The sequence below is a fragment of the Carettochelys insculpta genome, chromosome 33 (assembly GCF_033958435.1).
Source record: "Carettochelys insculpta isolate YL-2023 chromosome 33, ASM3395843v1, whole genome shotgun sequence".
NCBI classification, from domain to species: domain Eukaryota; kingdom Metazoa; phylum Chordata; order Testudines; family Carettochelyidae; genus Carettochelys; species Carettochelys insculpta.
The window spans coordinates 2,379,489-2,401,403 of NC_134169.1; the positions used below are offsets into that span (position 1 = coordinate 2,379,489).

The 21,915-nt window shown below is 50.4% G+C and overlaps 4 non-coding genes across 4 annotated transcripts; 1 reads left to right on the top strand and 3 right to left on the bottom strand.

Annotated features, from left to right (window-relative positions):
* The first annotated feature begins 8,328 nt into the window (after nucleotides 1-8,328).
* On the top strand, nucleotides 8,329-8,401 carry TRNAK-CUU (transfer RNA lysine (anticodon CUU)). Its single transcript has one exon. It is a non-coding gene; the product is annotated as a tRNA-Lys (tRNA).
* Nucleotides 8,402-11,480: 3,079 nt separating this feature from the next.
* TRNAV-AAC (transfer RNA valine (anticodon AAC)) lies at nucleotides 11,481-11,553 on the bottom strand. Its single transcript has one exon. It is a non-coding gene; the product is annotated as a tRNA-Val (tRNA).
* Nucleotides 11,554-12,359: 806 nt separating this feature from the next.
* TRNAT-UGU (transfer RNA threonine (anticodon UGU)) lies at nucleotides 12,360-12,433 on the bottom strand. Its single transcript has one exon. It is a non-coding gene; the product is annotated as a tRNA-Thr (tRNA).
* Nucleotides 12,434-16,097: 3,664 nt separating this feature from the next.
* Nucleotides 16,098-16,170, bottom strand: TRNAR-UCU (transfer RNA arginine (anticodon UCU)). The gene has a single exon. It is a non-coding gene; the product is annotated as a tRNA-Arg (tRNA).
* Nucleotides 16,171-21,915: the final 5,745 nt, after the last annotated feature.

A 21,915-nucleotide genomic window follows, 5' to 3' on the forward strand; every position in this document is an offset into this window, starting at 1 on the left:
ATTGCTGACTCCATACGTCCCTGCAGCTCCCCGGCTCCTGTCCAAAGATGACCCTTGTTAGCCCAGTTCCTACCAGCTGGCTGGCTGAGCTCTTTAGACACAGCTGCTAATTATGCCATGGTGACGGTGGCATTGTGATGCAGGCAGGGATTCCCATAGAGCCCTCCCACAAGGCTCCCTGTGCGTGCTGGAACCTCCCCATCCACAGCAGCCAGGCCACTTAGTCAAGAGGCCCCAAAGTCTCACCTGGATCTTGAAACCGTCACTGTGACATTATCAGCAGCACTGTCGAAACCGCTCGGCCAGCTGGTTGGAACTGGTTTTACAAGTGTCATGTTAGGAAAGGAGTCTGGGGAGCTGCAGGGACCTATGGACTCAACAATGCGGTGGCTGGGGCAGAACATTCACTTCCCCAGGGGGGAATTAGCTCAAATGGTAGAGCGCTTGCTTAGCATGTGAGAGGTAGTGGGATCGATACCCACTTTCTCCATTGCTGGCCTTTCTTCCAAAGTAATGGGAGACCCCTCCCCACTTCCTTCTTCTTGGCTGCTCCCCAGGAAGCTCTCCATGCAGAGGGGCCATTTGGAGGTGCCTGTGCTCAGCTGTGTGCAAGGGCACAAAAGAGCACTTGGACCATCTTCTCTCCCACCTGCTGTGGGGATTCTGAGCAGTGGGGGAGGTGTAACAAGCCAATTCCAGAGGCCCCAGGGACCCTGCAGCTGCCTCTTGCTCCTTTCTGAAAGGGCCCTTGTGAGCTGTCACTGTGCAGGCTGGCTCGCTCAGTTGGTGTGAATATGATTCTCCTAACACCAAGAGTGGGGTCCCAGTAAAAGGGAGGGCCAGAGCTGACATGGTCTAATCTGTCCAGGTGGAAATGGCCCATGATCAGTAGTTTGTATCAAAAGAGGAAAAACCAAGTCAGATCACACAGGGGGATGTGGCCCATTGTCAGAGTCTAAGATGGAGCTGTTCACACCCAGGGCAGAGAAGCTGCTTTTTTTAGGAGCCAGCCACTCCCAGTCTCTGTTTAATCCTTGGTTGATGGAGTTAAATTTGCAAATAAACTGCAGCTCAGAGATTTCTCTCTTGCTTTGATTTTTAAAATGTCTTTGTTGTAGGACTGCAACTTTTAAATCTGTTACTGAGTGTCCAGGGAGATTGAAGTGCTCTCCCACACATTTGTTTAATTTACCCTTTCTCATTTCTGATTTATGTCCATTTACTTTTTTACATAGAGACCGTCCAGTTTGGCCAATGTAAATTGCCGTGGGGTATTGCTGGTGCATGATGGCATGTATTATATTAGTAGATGTGCATGTAAAGGAGCTCCTTATGGTGTGGTTGCTTTCAGGTCCTGTGAGGATATTCGTGGTGTAGATATGCGAGAAGAACTGGCAGCAAGGTTTGTTGCAGGGCTTGGTTCCCAGTTTGGAGTTACTGTGTTGTGATCTTTAGTTTCTGGAGAGGATTTGTTTCAGGTTGGCAGGCTGTCTGTAGGCGAGGACAGGCCTGCCTCTCCAGGGCTGTGAGAGTGAAGGATCATTGTCCAGGATGGTTTGCAGATCACGGATGATGTGTTGGAGAGGCCTTAGGTAGTGGCTCTTTGTGATGGCCAGTGGTGTTCTCTTGTTTTCCTTGCGAGACCTGTCTTGTAGCAGGTGGCTTCTGGGTACCCGTCTGGCTCTGTCAATCTGTTTCCTCACTTCCTTCGGTGGCTATTGTAGTTTGAGGAAAGCTTAGTAAAGGTCTTGTACATGTTTGTCTCTGATGGAACAGAGCAAATCCGGTTGTACCTTCTTGCCAGGCTGTCTACAATGGATCATGTAGTCTCCTCTGGATGGAATCTGGTGGTGTGTAGATCAACAAAGAGGTCTGTGGGTTTTCAGTATAGGGTGGTATTTATGTGACCATCCCTTATCTTCTGCACAATAGTGTTCAGGAGGTAGATCTCTTTTGTGGACTCATCCAGACTAAGGTTGATGGTGGGGTGGAAACTGTTGAAATCCTTATGGAACTCTTCAAGAGCTCCTTCCCAATCAATGACACAGTTGCAGATGTCCTTGTTCTTTCAGCAAGCTTTCTGTGATGTTAATCTTAGTTTCTATATATGCTGTATGGTCCTTTTATCTTTCCCGAATCCCACTTGCTTGCCTGTTAGATGTTCTTTTATTTTTATCTCAATCTCTCCAACAGTATCATCAGCAGTAGCTTGCCGAGATGACTTGTTAGGGCAATCCTTCTGTGCACTTCCTTTCTTGTGTATTGTCAGTAGCGCGTTTGTTGTCCGTTCCTTAGTGGACTTTCCTTCCTTCCATGCAATCTCACATAGTCAATGTATTGCCTGACACGTACTTTCTCTGGTGTATTTAATCATCTCTCGCATGATCTTATCATTTCTCGAGCATTTATTTTTCTATAGTCGTACCACTACTCTTTCTACTTCTTTCCTCAAAATATCAGATAAAGCTCTGCTATGTGCCCACACCTGACTCCCTGCCAGCCCCAACACTTTGGGCTGCCCAGCTTTGGTGGCATTTGGATCTTATAAGGAAGGATCTCCTTATAAGAAGGAAGCTCAGCTTGTGCTGAGTGGGGTCACGCAGACCAGGCAGAGCTGTGAATGACTGAGCCCAGCAGCACCAGCTGAATCTCCCTCCAGGCAGGAGGAAGGGTGGGGAAGGCTTTGGCAAGGAGAAGTCAAGTGCAGCTGGGGTTTGTGTGGCGGGGGTTGGTTGGTTTTGTTTTTGTCTAATACTGTGATATGTGATGTTTGCTTTTCCTCCAAAGATGAGTTTTGCAAGGCTGAGTGTTGCTCAGGGAGCAAGAAGTCTTGAGCTGAACTCCCTGATGCTCCCGCCACAGAGTGTGTTTGCTGCTCTCCCTGACTTTGTGTTCCCTGTGTTTCTCTTACCAACATGCGTCAACATTGCCCAGATGCCTTGCATATTGGACAGACTTCTAAGTCCCTTAGACAAAGGGTTAATGGGCACAAAACAAAGATCAAAACACTCCGGATCCACAAACCAGTTCGTCAACCTTTTAATGTGGTGGACCATTCTATTAATGACTTAAGAGTATGCATGTTACTGAAAAAAATTTTTCGCACCTCTATTCAAAAGGAAACAGCTGAGTTGTCTTTAATATTCGAATTTGGCCCATTAACACGTGGTTTGAACCGGGATGGATATTTTCTGAGTCACTAAAGGGGCTCGTTTGCATACTTGGCTTAATCTAATTCTTGACCTCCCTGCCCCCCCATACTCTTCTACTCTCTGATTTGCTCACCTTGAACATGTTTTTCTGATTTGTCCTCCTTGACTACTGTTTTTGGTTCTGTTTGCCTGACATATCGAGTCTGTTCTGGTTTGGCTGTGGTCTGAAGAAGTGGGTCTGTCCCATGAAAGCTCACCTCAGGAATTATTTTGAAAGTCCTTAAAGTGCTACTTGACTGACTTTTGTTTTGACAGAGTGGTTTGTGACCTGTTCCGAGTGGGAAGTTGGTTTCTTGCTTCAGGGCTCTGAAGAAAGCTTGGAAATGACCTTGGAAAGGTGAAGTTAGGTGCAGTACTTATCAGAGCACTGGCTGTTGGTGGCTTGTTGTTCTAGGGGTGGGAGAGCTCCTGGGCTCAAGCCCTTCTTCTGCCTTTCTCTGATATCTTACCCAGACATTTGGGGGGACTGATGTCTCTTTGCATGTTTTCCCTCTGTTCATTTGCTCAGGATGATGAAGCAGCCTTTTGCTACTGGATGGCTCAGCTCAGGCATTAGTCTGTCAAGATGTGCTCCCAACATCTATGTCCCTCCTGGTCATTGGGACAGCACAACCTGCTGGCAGAAGCCACAAACGTCCAGCTTCTGCCTCTGCCTTTTTCTGGATGACTTGGTATTTCCCCCTTTCTGGGCTACAGTCCTTTAATTCACTGTCACTCCCACAGTGACCCAGGTAGTCCTCTTGTTCCCTGCCACAAGCCAGATCTATGCCACACCTCTGTGACTGTTGGAGGAATCCCTCCTTCTGGTTGCAGCTCAGCATGGACTCCACATCTGGCACTTCTGGGCTTTCCCTTCTCAGCTTTCCCTTCTCCTTTCCTGGACTGCTTCCTACAACTCCCCTTCACTTAGCTGTGCTGGCTATGAACTCTCAGCCCTGCAAGGGGCTGCCCTTTACCTGCAGCCTTCATGTTACCAGCTTCCATCCCTGACTTATAGCCCCTTCTGCTCCTGCTGACAATCTCTGCTCCCAGCCTCTTCCTGCAGGTGCAGCCTAGGCAGTGATTCAGCCTCGCTGGCCACCTTCATCCTTGCAAGCCTGTGTTGGGAGGATTGGTTTGGTGCATTCTGAGGACTGAAAGTTTTTGTGGTCTCTTCATGTGGTTTTTTGCTCTCAGTGTTTGTTCTTGATCTAGGTTCTATTTTGTGGTCTATCTGAGCAGCAGGGGACATGCCAGGCAGCTGTTCCAGGTTAGAAACCCCTCATCCTCTACACTCGGGCCTCTGTGGGAACCCCGGGGTTTACTCATAAATGAGTCTTTTGGGGCAGGAGTCACTGCATGGACTGCTCATTCTTTCATTCTCAAGGAAAGTTCCTGACCCCTGGCTGTGGGTCTGGGGTTAACCTGGCTCATTCATGTCTTGCTTTGGAGGCTCTGGGCCAATGCATGGTGCTCTGCAGCTGGGATCTGTCAGGGCCTTTTCTCTGCTGTGTTGGTCCTTTCTTCAGCCACCACTTGTGTGTTTGATGGGAACAGAAACCTGAGCCTTGCAGGCTGGGAACTGATCTCAGCTGAGGGACAGATTTCCTCAGTGCTGGCACATTTGCAGAGGAAAATTTTAAGAGTTGAAGTCCATTTCAGACATCCAGGGCAAACCCCGAATGTTCTGGAGATGGAGATGAAAATATATTTTCCTGAAGAAAACCACCTGAAATGGGCCACCTCTTCAGCTGAAGTCAAATGCTCCACCTCTGAGCTCTGCCCCTCTTTACCAGTGGAAAATGGTGAGAGTTTTGTTACTCTGTGGAGGCAACTCTATCTTTCTCAGAAGGAATGTGCACATGACAATCTGGCTGGCCAAGGAGTGCAGGGTGCCAATCAATGAAGAGTCACAGGTGCCCAGAAAAGATTCAAACGACAGGGCTCAGGGTGAAGTTGACAGCATTTAGAACTCTGAATCTTTCCATCTCAGTTCAAGTCAAAGTGAGACCTCCTGGTAGCACAGAGGTTTGCTGGAAATTTCTATTTGTCCAGGGTCTTGGTTTTCTTTTCCACAGGTGCACCTAAGTGAGGGCTTTTTCCACCTGCTGGATAAATGAGTCCCACCAGAAAGTCTCCTCCATTATCTTACCTTTTTGGTTACCTCCCAGTAATTGGCCTGCATCCCCCACTGGTTCAAAGAACTCCCTTTTCATGAAAGTAAAGGGGCCTTGGTTCTATGTTCATCTGATTTGCTCTAAGGGAGGCCACTGCTGTGGCTGAAACCCTCCCGTCTTCTCCTCCCATTGAGCCAGCCACTGTTTTATTAGCGGGACGGGGCACCTCTGAAGCTCCACGATCTTCTGCCACCAGTGGCATGACAAACCTGCACTGGGCTTTGTTGGAAGGAAAACAATTAAGCTAGTTGTGGACTTTGTTGTCACTCCACCAGTTCCTGCTGGTCTGTTCTGTCCCCTGGTTCAGCAACCCACCGGCCTGGCCGCTCTCTTCCTCATCCAGTAGCTTAAAGCTGAAAACTCAGAAAGCAGAGCCCTGGAAGAATTCGAATCCCACCACCTCCAAGGGAAGGAAGGGAGTGTCGGGGGGGAAGACTCAGTCTCACTTCTTGAGGAAAGGTTGCAACCCAAAGACATTCACAAGATTTGTACTTACTGCTCATCAACCCACACCAGCAGGAGAATGAAGTCCCACCACCCTGAACATCTCTGAACTACTTGTGTAGAACAGCCAGACACTTAGACACTTGAATGTCACTGAAGAGGATTTCCAGAGTTCCACAACAACCTCTACAGAAGTGCTGGGGACCATGATTGGCTGGGGCAGTGGTCTCCTGTGTTTCTCACTTCCCTGATTCCTAGAGCATTGAGTCCAGCAGAACTGGGGAGAAAATGGACATTAAAGAAAACTACTGGAGCTGCTGTGGAGGGCAGGGTGCTCCTACTGCTCTTTCGTGTGGGAGGTGTGTGGTGCAGTGCGAGCTTCTGGGGGGCTGGCTTTGTGCTTTGGGAGTCTGGGTCCAGGCAAGCCCCAGCCTCACCTGGCCCAGACCCACTAGGAAGCCTGTCCCTTATGTAGAGGTAGTGACCATAAAGCCTTCCTCTGCCACATGGACTGGAGACCCTGTCTCTGGTAGGGTGTTTTTGGACAGCAAGAATTTGGCCATCAGGTCAACTGAGTGGGGACAGGACAAGAACCTTGTGATCAACAACATCTCCTGGGATGGGGAAAGGCTGGGGAAAGGCTGGGTCCAGGGCCCAAGTTCTTCTCAGTCAGATGTAGTAAGTAGCCAAGCGAGAGGAGGGATGGAGATAGCCAAAGCCCCTTCCCAACAGGCTGGCCAGCCTCACCACATGTGCATGCTGGAATCTCCTCCCATCAGGGCTCTAGATTGCTCCCTGCCAGCAAAATAGACGGTGGCAGGGCCTTCTTTACCCAAATGCTGACTGCACAGCTGCATAGGGCACCTCAGCATTTCCCATTTCATTCCATTCATTGCAATGGGAGCTGGGCACCTGAGACCCCAGCCTCAGCCCTGTGTTCCTTCTGTGCTGTGTGGGCCATGCTGCCAGGGGACAGAGAGGCCCTGGAGATGCCAGAACTGCCCTGACAGGAAATATTTCCTAATGTCCAACCTCCTTTGCTGCAATTAAAGGGGAATTCAATTTAAGTAAAATTAAAGGGGAGGATTTTATGATTTGTAGCTGTATTCTCAATTCGATAGATTGATTGATTGATGTTTGGTACCTATCTATCTATCCATCTATTGGTCATTACTCTGGCCAGATTAGGGATTGTAGAACTCACTGCTCAAAGAATTAAATTTAAGCTTGAGAGGGAAATAAAATTGTGCAATGTGCAGACCTGAGCACAAAGTTGTTCTGCATGTGTATTATGATACAGACCCACAAGTGTGAACTTTGGGTCCTTTCCCTTCCAGTCACTGCATTAATGTCCTCCAAACACCCCAGGGGCATGGGGCTTTCTCTAGCCCTGGGCGCCTTCCAGTGCAGACCAAGTGCCTGTCTGGTGTGCGCTTTGGTGCCACACTCCCGACTGCACCATACAGGAGGCCTGTGATCTGCAGGGTCGTCAGATGAGATTATCTCTGCAAAGAGCCTGTGGCACAGAGCAGCCTCTGGTGTTCCCATGTGCAGCCGGCTAGAGCCCCAGAATGTCCCTGAGAGAGTGGGGGTGACACAGGGGTAGCAGCTCAGCCATGCAAAGGGGCTGCCAGGGGCAGGACATGAGCCCTGCTGGCCAGGGGCAGGTGTGGGAGTGACATCACAAGGGCCTTTTACAGCACCTCAGCTGATTGGTTAAAAGAAGTTGGAAGGTGATGACCTCATAGAGAGTCCCTGACACCAGCCATGTGGGACAGGCTGCAGGGCTGGGGCCATCTCAGACACCCCCGGGGCTTCCCCACAGGGAGTCTCCTTCCTCCGCTCTGCCCATGAGGCTGGAGAGGAATCAGGGTGAGGAAAATGAGCATGAGAAGGAGCCTCTTTGTCCCGTTCTCCTTCCCTCTTGACTAACTGCGCTGGACGACCGACGTTCACCTGGGGTAGGTCAGAGCCTGATCCAGCTGATGCTGAGCAAATTGAAGTCAAGGAAAACACTCGGTTAAGGTGCTGCCCTCCCCAGTGGAACTGAAGAGTGAATGAATCAGGGTCCTCCTTTCTCGTCCCATCGCCCATTGTTGTAAAGCACAACAGTCTGTGAGCCACGAATGCCCCTTTCTCTGGAGAGTCACTAACAGGCAATTTCCCACAGAAAACTCTCTTCAAATCTTCGTTCACTCTGTATGAAAAAGACACGTGTTCTACTGACTGCACCGGCTCTGCGCTGAGATCAATGGTGTCAGCATTCATTTGTTGTGCAGAAATTGCCGTAGGTGCGTGAGGTGTTCGGGAGATGTAGCAGCACCAGTGAGAGGCTTGGCCAAGATTCACTCCAACAGCCTGTTTTCTTTGCATCTCACCTCCTGCAGCCCAGATAACAAAGACTGGCGTCCGGCCCTTGTGAGCACTTTGCCCCACACGTTTGACTTTTGCCCAGCTGACAGGCACATTTGACTCTTTCTACTCTGTGATAGGCTGTATGGAGTGTTTTATTTGTGGCCTGGCTAGCTCAGTTGGCAGAGCCTGCGACTCTTAATCTCAGGGTTGTGGGTTCAAGCCCCATGCTAGGCGCTTCCTTTCTTGAACTACTGTTCTCAGCCTACCAAACAGTTTTCACTGTTGTCCTGGCCTCTGGCAGGAAATGTGTGTTCTTCTCCTTGGCTCTAGTACAAACAGAGACAGTACAAGGAGGATTGGTGTTGACATTCTGCAGCCCTCTACTTGGAAGTAGTGGGGTCTGCCATGGCAGGAATCAGCTCTTAAAGCTGCAAGGACCTGGAAACCCTCAATCAGGAAGCTGAGACCATGCAGGCAGCAGCCATACCATGAGGTGCTCCTCCAGAGACCAGATGTCAGCCAGCCCCCTGAGTGCCCCCAGGGCTCCCCCACCAGGCCATCCCATGGCTTTCAGGCCTCCAGCCATTGGAACAGGAAGTGGGGCCCTTCCTGCGCTGACTCTGAGCTCTGTGACCTCTGGAGTGAGGAGGAGGTGCTCCACGTAATGGGAAGCAAACAATGGAATGCAGAAGTGTTCACCCAGCTGGCCAAGGGCCTGACCACCTGGGGTCAACCTTTCCCGCCCACCTCACCATATCAGGAGTAAGGTCAAGGAGTTGCAGCAGGGTTATGCCCGGGTGCAGGACTCGGCCATCTGGTCTGGGGGTTGTCCCCAACACTTGCCCTTATTACCGGGAGCTCAAAGCCATCCTAGGCCCCAGGGACACCTACTCTCTCCTGGTCTTCCTTGACACCATGGCCGAGGAGCCCCAGCAGGACGTGAAGCCTGAGTCAGGACCAGAGCCCAGCTCCAAACCCCCAGGGCCAGAGCAAGGACCATCCGGCCCAGCACCCAAGTGACCAAGCGAGGAGGTTGAGCTTTTGCTGGACGTCCCATCCCAAAGCTCCGGCTGGACATCTGCCCAATGGTCATTCTCAGACCATGGCAATGGACTGTCAGGCACGTACCCCACAGGGCACACGCCCCCAGGCCATGACCCCCACATGCCAGGGCCTGGGCACACCGCAGCCCATGGAGAAGGCTACGGCCACCAGCACCCTCACCCTCGGAAAGTCCCATGTGCCCCCTGTCTCCCCCCATGTAAATAGTTAGTGTATATAGTTATCCCCCCATTGTACATAGTTAGTTCTGATGGTGTTTGTTATGTTCCATGCTCAGAAGCGAGAATTTAGGTTGTTTAATGAGGAATCATTTTCATTTTTCACAACCCCTGCATGTGCTATGTGTGGGGGGTGGTGTGGGTGATGGGGGCAGTGAGTGAGTGGTGGGGGGGGGTGGTATGCTGGTGGTGGTGGGAGTGTGCAGGGGAGGCCTGGATGGTGCTCACTTGATCCCCCAATCAAAGTACTCCCATAGGGCCTCCCAGACATGGACCCATTCTTTGGGGGCGTGAAGGCTATGGGCAGCAGCCCAGCTCACCTGTCCTCCTTTGGGCACCCGGAGGTGCAGCTGCTGGTACTGACACATCCATGGAATGGCTCTAATGCCACAGAGCACCTCAGCACAGCTTAAGAACAAGGGAGGACCATGACTACATGTGGCCAGATGACTCCCATAAAGAGCCTCCCCCGCTCCCCCCGAACCGGCCTGGCTTCTCCCCTCCACCAAACCCACCCCCAAAGCAGCAGGCATGCTGAGGCCAGCATCACACGGTGGTACAAAATTGGGCAATCCCCAAGTGGGGCCTCTTAACTGTGGGGCTCCTTTTACCTGTGGGACAGGAGCTGTGGCCCAAAGACGCATTCCCCAGCTGCTGAGAAGCACAGAAGAACTGAAGTCTTGTCCAGGGTGGCACAGTCGAATGGAGACCTGCCTCAGGGCCTCTAGCTGGTGCTGTGGAAGAATCTATTGCAGTCGGGGCAGAGAAACATTCATTCCCCTCTGGCAAGTATCTGCTCTTTTCCCAGCTGTGCACTGCCCAGCCCAGGAGCTGGGAGAGACCAGAGCCCCTGATTCAGCCTTGGGAACAGGACTTTCCTTCGAGACAGCTGCCCATGTCACTGGGTGCAGCTCAGCCAGGGGTGCCCCCACCTTGCCACGCTGTCTGGCTCGGGCACTGCACCCCTGCACCCTGGCGACAGGGGACTGAGGTGAGTGTAGCACTGTTGGTCTGACACTGGAGATGGGCTGGGCCCTGTCAGGGAAATGAAATCATCCCACCCCCACCTCTGGCAGCCAGAGCTCAGCTCAGCCTCACAGAGTTGAACTGTGCTTGGAGTCTGCCCAGCGCAGGAGCTGGGAGGCAGCCGGCTCAGCCGTTGTAGACGTAGCACCACACAAGAGGACTGGAACTCAACAAAGCTCAGCAGGATGGTGCCTATAAAGGCTCAGTGAGGATGGGATTCAAACCCTGCAGAGCACAATGGATTAGCCGTCCATCCCCTTCACCACTCGGCACCTCACCCAACATACCTGGAACTTTTTCATATGTCCCAACTTCAGCCCTGCCAGGAAGTCTGGCTGGGGACACAAGATGGGCAGGTTTGGCCCAACAGGGCTACGCTCACTCCTGTCCCCTGCAGTGCTGCTTCCTGGGGTGAGCAGGGCCCTGGAGTGCCCTGGCCTGGGAGCAGCACAGCCCGGCCATGACCATTCTCTACTCTGGGGCTGGGCCCTGCCCCAGCTCTGTGCATGTGTCCCTGCTGGGTGGCTATAGACAAGGGCCATGGGCAGGGACTGAAGCATTTGTGTCTCCTCCTGACATGCTCTGCTCCTTTCCAGCTGCTCTGTTAGCACAGCAGCTCCAGCTTTATTGGCCCCTTCTCTGCCAGGCCTGTCTGTGAGGTAGGGAGCTGATGGGAGGCAGGTTCAGGAGCAGGCTGTGGCTGGGAGGGAACACGTGGGATAGGGCAGGGGCACTTGCCTGGCGCACCTTCGGTTGGAGGAGGGGCAAAGATAGTTCTGTGGTTCCCAGCCAGTGAAATCAGTGAGGGAAAACCCTTCAAGTACATGCCAGGAGAGAGCTTCTGTGCACAAGCAGCAATGCATCTGCTGGGCTCCCCTCCTGGACAACAGGGTCTGGTTCAACTTCTTCTGTCACATGGGTGTTGGGCTTGTCAGAGAGAGAGGCTACAGCAGAAAGAGATGAGCCCTCAGGGGCATAAGAGAAAGTGACACAAACAGAGGCGTTCGTGCTTCTGCCTGGTTTTGACCCAGGGACCTTTTGCGTGTTAGGCAAATGTGATAACCACTACACTACAGAAGCTGACCTTGTGGCCAGGTGGTAGCTTGCCCTCCACTAAATTGCATCCTCAAGCCACGGCTTGCCCTGCCACATGTGGATGGGGGACCTAATAGAAATTGAGGGGAGTCCTTTACCAGCTCAACTGCTGGAGGAGAGGGAAGCAGCTGCACTCACAACTGGGACTTTCAATATCAGCTCTTCCAGAATTGAGGTCCCAAGTGGTTATGCAAATGAGACATGCAATATTTAAGTCTGCACCTCATTTGCATTTCCTGTTGGCCACATTTCCTTGCCACTTCCAAAAGGGCTGGGCAGTGGAGCCACAGCCTTCCTGTGTAGATGCTCCACAGGACTTTTTGAAAGAGCTGCGGCTTTTTTGAAAAAAGAGCTCTCCAGTGCAGACATAGCTGTGGGGAAAAAAGTAGAAAAGCAGCGCCAGGCTCCAGCTGAAACATTTGCAACAGCTGATAACAAAGAAATGTGTGTGTGTGCGTAACAGAACACGAGAATTCTTTTAACAACTCCAGAACATACAAATGTTTAAACTCCAGTTTTCTTCTCTCTCTTCACACTTGCTTCAAAAAAAGTAATTCTCAGCACACTGAAATGTCTATCGAAAGGTTCCCATAAGAGCTATTTACTTGGGCCATGGCTTCACTTTTGAAAGGGAAATGCTGATGAGGCTTTGCCATTCCACACAGAGGAGCCAGGAGCACTGAGCTTTTAGCAGCGCTCCCCACATAAAGGAAATCATCAATATGTATTTTTGGGGGTCATAGCTAACACGCACAAGGCCATATCCTGTCCACAAACAGGGGACCCCATGAAGGCACCACTGGGAGTTGAACCCAGGATTCCCTGCTTACAAGGCAGGTGTTTTAACCAGCTAAGCCATGGTACCTGCATCCAGGCAAGATCTTCTGTCTGCCCACACCTGACTCCCACCAGCCCCACCTGGGCCTGCTTCGCTCTGCTGGAGTTTCGATCCTGTCAGACAGAGGAGCTGGGGAAGTTTAACTCACAAGGGGGGTGACTCTTTGCACAGGTCTGCGCTCAAGAATTAGGTGGTATCACTCAGGGGTGTAAGAAACTGTCCCCCACCTCCGGAAGAATACAGACCTACTCCAGTGCTCAGACTGCCATGGCAACCACAGGGCCTTCATGGTCCACATTGGTTGGGGAAAGGCCTTGGCCAGTGAAGACCCAGAGGACAGGTGTCCTGGGACTGCTGTACTGGGGAGACTGTGGTCAGTGCTGGAAGCTCCCTAGAAATGGGGAACTGGCGACATCTGAAAGACTAGGTAATCATAGCCCATGACCCAGGTTAACCTTTGTTTTAAACGGAAATCTTTAAGGCCAAGGAGGCCGGGGTCCAGCAGCTTTCGAACCCAAATGGGCTGTTTCTTTGCAGGGGCAAAATGTAGGAAATGGAAGGGGACACTGGAGAAGCTTCGCTCCCAACCTGACACTGCCTTGGAAAAGAAGGAAAAAAGACACCACTTCTGTTGGAGAACATGGGCATTTATCCCAAAGCCTCTCGCATGCTTAGTGAGCGCTCTACCAATTCAGCAAATTACCCTGTGTCTGAGCATAATTTCTGACTCACCGATCTTATTCCAGAGGCCAAAACATCCCTGTGGCCGCCCATGGCTACGGCAAAGGGTCGCAAAAGCTGTGTTTGCACAGCAGTGTTGTTCCTGAATAAGCGGTTCCGGAAGAGGTATTCCAGAGTTGTTGATTCCGATGTAGCGCAGCTGCGCACAACGTGGAGTTTGAAATACTGCTCTGCTATTTTGACATTCAACATCTACAAAAAATGGAGCCGGTTTTGAAGCTCCTGTTTCAAAATAGCTGTTTGAACTAGCTCCAATCATTATCCCAGGAGATGCCCAGCCAAGACTCTGCTCTCTCTCTCTCTCTTGCTCGGTCTTCTTTGAGCTCCTGGCCTTAGGCAGGAAAAGTCTCTTCTTGTCCTCAGTTCTAGAGGGGAAAAATTGGTATCTCTGTCACCCTCAGAGAGCAGAAGAGGATTTTCTTCTCTTCAGTTCGATCCCCACATGCCCCGAGAGGGCAGAAAACAACCCTTCGCCAGCTCTCTGTCCTCCTCAGCACTCTGTCGTGTTTTGTCTTTCCACATCAGCTCCATTTGTGCCCTGGACCTATAAATGATCTTCACATAGCCAGGAAAGGAGGAGCTCTGAATTTGAGCTATTCACTTACACAAGGACAAGGGTTCGAGCACTCTGCCACTTGAGCGAACTCCTCTGCCTGGGAGCCCCAAAACAATTTGGGAGGCCAGGATGGCACAACCCGCGATGGCAGCATCCGGGTTCCCAAGCCGCACAAGCCTCTGGAGGAGCAGGGCATTGATTGCATGGACGACCTGCAGGGGAAGGACATGAGAGAGCACTGGTGAGGGGTGTGCGGGGTGTGCCTGGCCCTCACCCCCGGGCTTCTGACTGCTGCTACGCTGCCTGTCAGTGCTTCAAAGTCAGCAGCTTTGAAGTTCCCAAGGTGGCCATTATGATTATGAAGTGCTACATATGCATCACAGCACCGCATTAGCCTCCTCCAGCATGCCTGCTTAGCACGCCCCATTGGAAGGAGGGGGCTGGTATGGAAGCACCCAGAGAGGAGTTACTGACACTGAACGCAAACCCAGCAATACCTGTTGGATAACATGGTATACGTCACTAGGTTCTCCCCTTCTTCTTTGTAATCACTGCTGAGGCTCCAGGCAGATGGGAGAAAGCTGCCCTTCATGCACAAATCACCTGTGTCCCTTAGCAGCGGTAGCTCTGTGGGTGGGAGAAGCCAGGTCTGTGGGAGGCAGCTGTAGGGTGCACCTGGAGAGAGAAAGTAACAGAGAGAAAGCCGTGCTAGTCTGTATACTATCCCAACAAAAAAGCAGTGAAGTAGAACTTTAAAGATTAACAAAATAATTTATCAGGTGAGCTTTCATGGGACAGACCCACTTCTTGAGACCACAGCCAGACTGGAACAGACTCAGTATTTCAGGCATAGGGAACCAAAAACAGCATTCAAAGTTGACAACTTCAAACTCTCTCAGACAAAGAGTTAAGGGGCACAAAATAGACATCAAAACATTCCTGATTCACAAACCAGTTAGTGTACATTTTAATGGAGTGGGCCATTCTGTTAATGACTTAAGAGTTTGCATCTTGTAGAAAAATTTTCAGTGTGCTTTGGAAAACGAGACTGCTGAACTCTCTTTCGTATTCAAATTCGACATATTAACATGTGGTTTGAACTGGGATGCAAATTTTCTGAGATACTATAGGGGCTCTTTTGTATCTTTGGCTTCATGTAACTCTTGACTCCCACGCCCCCATTACTCTCTGATTTGCTGACCTTGATAATAATTTTTTTCTGATTTGTCAACCTTGATTACTATTTTTGGTTCTTCGTGCCTTAAATATTGAGTGTGTTCTGCTATGGCTATGGGCTGAAGAACTGGGTCTGTCCCACAAAAGCTCACCTAATAAATTATTTTGTTCATCTGTAAAGTGCTACTTTACTGCTTTTTTTGTTCTAGAGAGAGAAAGTTTAATTAAACTCCATTTGTAAAACCAGTCTGGACATGGGGAAGAAAAGGAGCTGGGGAAGCCGGGTTTGTCCTACAGGGGCCTGAAGATCAACGACTCAAAAGAGAGTGTCTGTCACTTGCGTACAGAGGAACGGCAAAGCCCAGGGCAGGAAGAGGAGAGTGCTTGTGCTGCCAGCGGAAGAGAGCTCACTCCATCAGTCTCCTCAGGCTGAAGGCAGGTAGTAACAAGAGTCTCTTGGGTACCCACAGCTTTGAGTCTCTTCCTTTCCCACAGTGGCCTATTTTCATGATCTGCTTCTTCTCAAGCAACCCCTTTCTCCTTCTCCACAGCCCAACTTCTGTCTGATACCCACAGGATGTGGCCACATGAGCCTCTCTTTTGCAGGGGCTGTGGGAGTGCGCCACTTCAGAAGATGCTGTGGTGTGGAGGGGTGTGTGTGTGTGTGTGTGTGTGTGTGTCCATGTGTGTGTGTGTGAGTGGCTCAGAGAGGGTGTGGGGCTCCTGTTGAGGGTAACCTGGTGACCAGGTAACACCTTTGAACTGCAGACAAAGGGGGAGGTGGAGCCCAAGGAGTTTAGATTGAAACTGGGAGTTGGGAAGCAGTTAAGTCTGGGCTGGAAGGGAGAGAGACAAAGGAGGGGGCAAGGCCCCAGCTCTGGGGGCCCTCAGGGCCTCCTCTCCCCAGCATGGATTGGACTGGCTGCCTCTGCCTGCTGTACTGACTCTTCTGTAAGACCCTGTGTCCTGTCAGCTAATAAACATGCTCTTCTCCTGCTGAGTAAGAGTCACTCCTGCCTGCAGAGCTTCAGGAAGCCTAAACCCTATTACAGATTTGAATGAGGTCATGATATGAACATGCCACAACTCATTTGCGTAAATGGAACCTCCTGCCCTTCAGGGAGCACCCCTGCCACAGAACTGTTCAAGCCACCCTGTCTGGTTTTGAAAGCTCATATTATTCTTTACCTTGAGACTGACAGGAGAGAAAGAGGGCTTCACCCCAGGTGGGCTTTGAACCCACAATCCTTGGCTTAGAAGGCCAATGCCTTATCCATTAGGCCACTGGAGTACGCAAGTAAGGGGAAGTAATGAGGGATAAAATTCTCTCAAAAATGTACCTTTCTTACCTTGGAAGACAAAAAAATTGCTCTTTCTTTGTGTTAGTTCTTTCTTTGCTGTGAATCTGAGAAACGTCCAGGGACTAACTCTGCAGTAGCAACAAAGGAGTGACCCACACCCAGCTAGATGTTTAGTTACCATCCCTGGCCATTCACCAGGAAGGGACATGTAGGCAACAGGTTCACAATTGCCATGAAAGGCAGCTGCTCAATGGGCTGTTTGCCCTGAGGTGCCTGGCTCTGAGACACACCGAGGATCTTTCTGGCACCCAGAGGAGCGTGTAAAGTAAGGGACATTGACAGGATCATTTCTCCTCTCCTCCTGTACCTACACTGAAGGCAGCAACAATGTTGGAAAGACAAAGAAGCCTTTGACGTGGCCTAATTGGAAAAGCATCCCAGGAAGCACAAACTGCTGGAAGTTATGCAGAAGGGAAACCTTCCAATCTGGCTCAGCGTGAGCACATTTAGGAATTAGACTGGAATTTCTCTTTTCTTTCTCTTGTCACAGTTCTGGACTCCTGAACCAATACCACCTGGAAACAGATGCAACTGATCTTTTTGTGGGGAATATATCTCAGCTACTGGAGTTTTGATTGACATTTGGGGAGTCCGTGTGAGGAAACATGCAGGGAACTGGGCTTGTTGACCTCGTGAGGTCCCTTCCACTTCTAGTACTCTGTGAAAGAGACTGGAGGATAGTCACCCCTTTGATTTACTGAGGGACTCATGAAGGAGCTCAGTCTGATAAGAGGGTCTACAGCTGTGTAACGTAAGTCTTTTGTCAGAATGAGTCGGGAGCAACCAGGGTCTGTTTCAACAATGAGGGGTCCCTTTTCATCCATCTCACATAGAACCAGCTGGAGTCCCCACCCAGAAGCCTGGGAAATTTGCACAGCCCTGGGTGCCTCCAGGGGCAATGCTTCCCCACTCACAAGCACAGAGTCTGAGTGTACAAAATGAGCTTTTAATGAAAGAAGTAGAAAAGTCATATGGCATAAGCTTGGGAAAATACCACACCCAGAGTTCACAACCAAGCCACAAGTAAGTATCCCAGCTCAAGCAGATGGAGCAGCGCCCTTTGCCTCTCAGGCTCAGCAGTCCTATACTGGAAAGAGCCAATCCACACACCCAAACTTTCTCCCTATCCACTTCAAATGCCCCACTTCCAAGTCTTCCCAGTCCCTGCACTCCCTGACACATCACTTTCGACTTGTCTACACTCGCCCCTTCATAAAACGAAACAGGAAGAAGGGACATTTGAATAATAGGTGGTCCTTTCGACAGGCCCCCCCCCACACAGATGGTACAAGATTTGAAAGTGGCACCTTTCAATCGCCTTGTGCTCCATTATGCTTATGAGGCACTGCATGTTGATGGCAGCACCTCATTATCATCTTCCGACCTCACTCATTACCACGCCCCTTCCGAAAGGAACAGGCTAGTGTAGACGTGGCCCTTGCTGCATTCCCTCTCTGAACTGGAGGTAATGCAACCTTTGTGCTGCACTGGTGTTCTGCTTCCCCTGCCAGCTGCCCACCTGCTGCTCACACCTGCTGGCTCACACCAGATGTCCCTCTACTGTCTTGTGGGTTTTGCAATAGACAGAACCCTGTGTTTGAAGCACTCCAGGGCCTCAGCTACCAGCTCATAGGGGATTTCAGTTCACACTGGTATTCAGCTCTGCATCGAGGTGCAGCATCTCCGTATTCACCAGGATGAATTCTAGCAGAATAGTTATTGACCCATTTTTAGGTCCACCTTCTAACAGCGGGGGGAAGAAATAGTCAAACCAGTTTTACCGCTGTATAGCCCAAAGGCTTCCAGCAAGCTGAATCAACCACTAGTCCAACCCTTTTTCACTTCATAATGTTTCCATGAAGGGATCCCTCTGTAATCCATATCTGACACCGCAGTCATGAGTGCCCTGTAGCCCACAACAACTTCAAGCACTGGTGAGACTCCACAATTCTTATACTGGGTAAAGTCATAAAATGTGACTTTCCAACAACAAGCTATTTACAAGAGATGAAAACGCTTTGCTTCACTTGCTCCCATCAGGCTTTGTTTTCAAGGCATTACATGGGCGCACCTTTACATTTGAGGACACATTCCCCAAATCCTTCAGCAGTACAAAGCTCCTGTTGGCACATTCTTTACAGGAAGAAGAAAATTTCTGAGAAGCAGGAGATTAGCTGGTGTCTCCCTGCAGAGAGTTCATGAGCAGGGCGGGGGACCATACATGCACTTCACCGAGCTGTGCCTCTTCACACTGACAGCCATGTGACAAAAAAGCAAAAAGGGGCTACTTGCTAGTGAAGAGGAGACAGTAAGGTGTGTTCTGGGGCACTCAGAAATCCCAAAGTCAGACTGTCAGGGTTGAAAGGAGTAACAACCCTCCAGACCACACTCTGGCAAGCAAGTAATGAAGCCTCGGTCTCTGATGAGACAGCTCCCTGCAGCCCTATTGAGAGTCCCAGAGCAGCTGATTGGCTGGCTGGCCCTACTTTAGCCAGCACAGGAATAAAAAGCTGTGGAAACAACCAGTGAGAACTCACAAATGTTACAGCTTCTTACCAAGACCATTGATGACCTCCGTCCCTACACAACTTGCAGGGGAAAGAAGAACCAGGCAGCAGTTCTCTGTCTGTGCTGGAGTTCACAGAAGCAATGAATGATGGTTTCCCTCCCCTGGGACTCAGCAGGTACAGTTACAGACCCCTCTATCTGGTACCCGATTCTCACTCTGATAATCTCTTGGTTGATCTGGAGCTGCTGGACTTGTGGAGGGTATTTCATGTCCTCCAGAAGTTACTTTCTTTACCATTCTCAGAGTCTGGGCTGGGCTGAATGGGTGGGGAACCAGCCAGAGGGGAATTTTAACCCAAACTTGGCTCTTCTGAGCATCTCGAGCACAATGGTTCTCAACTTGTTCACTACTGTAGGCTGCATATGAAACCACAGCGTGTAATGTGGGCTGTGTCCAATACTACCTTTGTGTTTGTGAGGATGTCACAAGTGGGTGCTGACTGAGCTGCAAACAGGTCAGAGATTGTGAACCACTGCTGTGGTGTGGAGCTACTGGAGCTGATGTGGAGCCAGCCAGAGGAGGCAAGTGTCCTTTTGCACACGAACAGGGCAGAGCAGGGACAAGGGAACTCAGCTTTTCAATCTTCTAAGCTGAGTGTGACGCTCCTCAGGGACACCCAGGATTGTGAGGGACCTGCTCCCACCAGCCTGTGGTACTGTACAAGCAAGGCGCTAACAAACTTCCACACACTTTATTTCCAAAAGTGAGACCTCTTGACAAAGCTGCTGCACTATTTTGTAGCTCTCTGTAAGGCCCCTGCTAATCTTCTAACTTCTTCTTCATGTTTTCTGTGTTTCCAGACTGCCAGCAGCCTGGATTCGCAGTTCTAGTAATTACAAGCAGTCTTACACCTAAAGCACCACATTCCCTCCCCTCTTGAGAAGCCCTCTTCATTTTAAAATAAAACTGATTCTAACTACAGCAACAAATATGGAATAAGCCACTATACTGTTGGCAGAAATACTACATCAAAAACACTGGAAATACGACATAACATGGTCTCTAGTCTCGACAGGTGGTCGTTTGGATCTGGCAGACCTTCTCTCAAATCCAGTTCCTGATGCAGTATCTTGTTGTGTTGGCAACTACGGTGAAGTCATCCAATGGGGTTGGGTGTTGGCATCATCTCATTTTGGTGCACAAGCAGGTTTCCAAAGGACCCCGCAGACTTTGAAATCCCCCTATTCCTATCAGCAGAGTAGCTGGCCATTAGCATGACTATTTTGAGGTTTTGGCCAAATGTGGCCACAGCCCATTTGTCCTTATTGATCCTTATCACATTTCTTTTGACCCCACCCTGCAATTTATCCAAGTCACTCAGGAACCTATCCCTACCCTCCAGCAGATCTACCTCTTCCCCTAGTTTAGGGTCATCTGCAAATTTGCTAACGGTGTAGTCCTGCCCCTCATCCAGCTTTTCAATAAAGATGTTGAACCTTGCAAGACAGAGAATTGATCATGAGGACATTATACTTGAAACCCATCTCCAAACAGAGATGTCAGTTCCAACAGTTGGGGTCTGGCCATCAATGCAGCTTTCTATCCCTCTTCCAGTTGATAAAGAGATGGCAGTGGTGGGATTTGAACCCACACCTCCAATGAGACTGGAGCCTAAATTCTGTGCCTTAGACCACTCGGCCACACTAGGTGCAAAAGCCACCTCCTGCGAGCATCAACCTCTCTTGACATTTCCTGAGTTTCAGAACAGTTTACACCAAGAGTACATAGGAAGTTTTAAAAAGCCTCATATGTCATACCTAGCGAAAATGTCAGCATGTTTTCAATAAAAGGGGGCTGTGACACAGTATTCCAAAAAGATGGCTTTTAGCACATCCTAACCTTCCCCTGCCGTCTCTCTCGGCTGCTTTTTATCCCAGATCACACTGACACACAGAGGAAGGTGATGGGGATTACTGGTCATGATACTCTTAAAGCTGGAGTCACAGTTCCTGAGTGCAGCTGCCATCCTCTGCTCTGGCAGCTGAGCCTTTGAAGGGCTGCCCACATGGGCCAGGGTAAGCAGTGACTTGTGGATGGATGTGATGGGAGGGGAACCCAACACAGATAGAACTTCTGTAGCTTTGTGGCTGTTACATTTGCTTCACACGTGCAATGTACTTGTTTAAAGCCCCATGAAAACACCAGTGCTTTGGTTGCTTTGCTCCCCTTTGGGCCTGAGAAGAGCTGGTCTCATTCTGTCTCCGGGGTAAACCCAACTGCTGTGTGAAAAAGGGTAGAGGTATCAGCAGAGCTTATACGACGCTCTCAGACTGGGGAAGCTACACAAGTTCGGCCGGTCTTTTTCAGGAGGCTTGTGTCTTGGCCTCCTCTGCCCTTGAGGATTGACCGACTGAGGCCGGCTCTCCTGCTGGCCTCCTTTGCGTGACTTGCTAAAGGAAGAAGTGAGGCTGGAACGGGGCAGAAGAAGGAAGTAAAGCTGAGGCAGGCAGGAGAGCAGCTTAGCACCTCAGTGCAGTTAATGGAGCACCACTCTCTCTCCTGCCAAAGCCTGTGCAGGTGAGGCTGGCTGCAGGGAGGCAGAATCCTGTGCCTGTCCAATGGTGCTCCAGGAATGGCCCCTGGTAACCCAGGAAGAGAAGTGGGATTCTGGGTGGAAGGAAAACAAGCAAAGCTCTGTCTGAGTGAGTAAGGAGCAGGTCCTGGGTGGACTGGGCAGTGGTGGTCTTGAGGGGCTCTCTGTCAGCCTTGAGGCAGCAGGGACCACTGTCCCTTTGTGACTGAGCCAGGCTGGTGGTTCATGGCTTTGGATGTGTCTGGTTGTGAGCAACTGGGACCACAAACCCTCCACCTGCCTGTGTGATGGGCAGATGTGCTTAATATGACATTTGAGGGAAATGGTTTAGCTGTCAAATATCAGAACCTCTTTTCTGTGTGTGAACAGCCTTTGTAGCTGGGTGCAGGATGTGTCTGTCTGTCTTTCTGTCTGTGCTACAGAGCGTGTGGTAGGTTTGTGGGTCACACTCAGAGACGATTGGGCAATACGCTGCCTCGCCTGCTTCATGGCCCATCCTGTAGCACCTGCTGTCTTGTTGGCTCATTGGGAAAGCGAGGGGTACAGCTGAAGGCTCAGCAGCTCGGCTTTGCA